This window comes from Melanostigma gelatinosum, assembly GCF_949748355.1.
Source record: "Melanostigma gelatinosum genome assembly, chromosome: 22".
Taxonomy (NCBI): domain Eukaryota; kingdom Metazoa; phylum Chordata; class Actinopteri; order Perciformes; family Zoarcidae; genus Melanostigma; species Melanostigma gelatinosum.
In genome coordinates this window covers 1,527,821-1,530,956 of record NC_136655.1, presented here as the reverse complement: position 1 = coordinate 1,530,956, position 3,136 = coordinate 1,527,821, and positions in this window count along the sequence as shown.

The following is a 3,136-nucleotide window of genomic DNA, read 5'->3' as shown; positions in this document are numbered from 1 at the left end:
TAATATTTGCCAGTGTAGTGGAAGAATTAAGTAGCATGAAATGGAAACTACTCTAAGGAAGTACCTCAAAATTGTACTTAAATACAGTATTTTTGTTGTATTTTTACTTTTACAGTACTTGCGTTCACCACTGTAAATAAGTATGATTCTGGATTAATGAAAGACATAAAGAATCCTCAGTTATTGCTGTTATTTGTGATTAAAATGCTGTTTTAAGTACCCTCGCACTATCAAGTGCGTGGGTAAACCACCACTGCGCATGCTCACAGAGCAGCAGACGTTACAACTTCGATGCTGCGTGGGGCTGACATACCGCTGCAATTTGATTGGCTGTCTGCCCAAGAACTGTTGTCGTCATGAACTCCCAGCTGTCAGACGGTGTAGAAAGTTAGCTAGCACTTTTAGTCACTTATACACTGGATTATCCTCTACAGCACGTATTTTAAAGTGTATTATTGAAATAAAAACTACAGTGTAAACACTCCGGAGACCAGCAGCCGCGGGATACTGTTATAAACCAAACGTTTAGTAAAAAACAAGCAGATGTAACTCCGAAAACAAGCTAACTGACGCTAACTGCTAACGTTAGCTTGTCAGATAAGATGCTGTGTTCTGCTTCCCTGCGTGTTATTCGGAGGTTTCTCGGTCCAGAACAGGTTTTTAGGATCTCAAGCAGCTTGCTGAGGAGAACAGGTACGTTATGTGTCCAGTCTGATCACCTGTGTTAAACTGTGTGGGGAATGAACAGGTTTATTCCACCTTAAAACGCCACTTTATTATATTCATAAACTAAAAAATGACAACTCCCCACTCAATTGGGAATATTCCTAAATTTATATTTCCTATTTCTACTATTTCTACTCTTAAATATTGTACTTTTTTACTCTACTACATTTGTCTGAAAGTTTTAGTTTGTAGTACAAACATGACGATGTTATAGAATAAAAAAATGTATTTATTCCATCTTAAAACGCCAGTTTATTAAGTTTACAAATGCATAAAAAGACAATTTTACCCACAATTAGTAGATCACATGATAGATAATATCACCTGTCATTTTGCAAGCTTATTTACTCAACTGTTTTACAACTTTGGTCCATTTTCTAATACTTTATACTTAAACTCCGCTAGATCGCAGAGGTAAATGTTGTAATTTGTATATTCATTTGATGAAATGAGTGTTTATAAAAAGAGTTTTATGTCTATTTTAACTGATATACTGGTAACTGTTTTACATTAGTGTGTGAGCACGCACCTGTTCTTCATAGAAGTACCAGTTGCAGGATGCTCAGTTAACCACTGAGGGGCGCTGTTATCAACATTCATAAGTGAAACATTTCCCCCCTCTCGTGTTTAGAGGCTTCTAAAATAATAAACAGCTGACTTCTCTTTTTTCAACCTCTGGCAGAAATTAGCTCCAAATTAAAACTCTTCACATTGAAGTGTGCAGACTGTTCAGAGACTGTGGGACCTTGTTTTTAGAAGAAAAACAAACTTTAAATGTACATCGTCTTGCCTTCATGCTCTAGTCTGTACAAATGGCCATTGGGAGAATGTACATTATAACTTAATCATGATGCGTTCAAATGCATTCTTATAAAATGTATTTTTTGGCAAAAATATGGCATTTGGGGTAATGTAAGTGCACAACTAAACAACATATATATTTATATTTATTTGGACATTTCAGTGTGGAGAAGTTTAGAATGCATGGCTTTAACAGAGTATTTCTACTCTGTGGTATTGGTACTTTTACTACGTAGATAAGATGTGAGTACTTCTTCCACCTCTGGTCCCAAAACCTCTGCACATAAAACCAGAGTGTCTCCTACATTTATACCCGTTTTTAATAATCTCTGCTCAGTAATATCTGTGCACTCCCTACATGCTGCTACTCTGTCATGTTGCCTTCACTGTTTATGGTACAATCTGATCTTTTCAATGTATTTCTGTAGTACCCCTCCTGTGTGGACCTATATTGCCTTTTTAATTTGGTTTCCAAGCCTTGCCCAGTGATCCATCATTGTACTGCATTGTATTTGTGCTGCTTGCGCATGAATCTAGATGTTATTATTGCTGTTTTAAGCAGCAATAATAACATCACAGTTTATGAACACTGAAGTTATCACATCTCTTATCGTACATGTCTTTCTGCACAGAGCCAACATGTATCTGTTAGTGTACAAGCAGCAGCCTCGCTCTCCTTCCTTCAGCAGGAGTCCGGATCTCTGATGGAAAACGCATTAATATGATTCAGTGTCGCTCCACCGGCACCTTTTGATGTCGTTATTTCTACGCGTGACCTGTCGAGAAGTTCAGTGTTAAAGTACATCACGTGCTAGATTCCAACATCTCGTCTTCAACATCTCATTCAAAACCCTCCCGAATACGTTCATGCAAACATCTGTCACGGAATATAAAGACAACACTTCAAATACAGCAAAGATATTTCACGTTTTGAACATCTGTTTGGTGTTTATGACGTTTTCCCAGAGTTTGTATACGAGCCTTGAACTCTCGGACGGGTTTTTAAAGAGAATAAAAGCAACGTGTGATGAGAGAAGTGATTTCTCAACATGTTTTTGGCTGATGTTGATGTTTCATCGACACCCATCATGCTCCAAATGTCTTCATTTCTATTGGTTTTAAACCAGATATTAATGCTTCAGTTTGTAGTTGTTCTGCTGTCACTTGAAGTGGCAGAATCTGAATGTTCCAGCTATCATGTTGAACTAAATATTACAACGGTTAACCAGGCTTTAAAGTTAGCATTTATCCATTCGGTAGTAATCTCTAGGATTTATCCTTCAGGTTACTTTACGCTAACGATTGCAACAGTTTATACACTGCTCACGATTTAAGTAGTACTTAAATCTGTTGTAACAATTTCCCCATCAGGCTACTTTTAGATCACTGTGTCAACTATTGATGCATTACATGAAGCTAACGGTTAGCTTGTCCTGTTGGAGGGTCTCTGGGGCTCTGGAGCCGATCCTAGCTGACTCAATATATGGATATATTGTTTTCAATCAAATAGACAGGTGTACTCCACCAGCTCTCCGTGTACTTGATGGTATTTTCGGTAGAGTTCATCGAACACGAGTCTGAGCATCAGATCAGAACCTTGAATCACTGC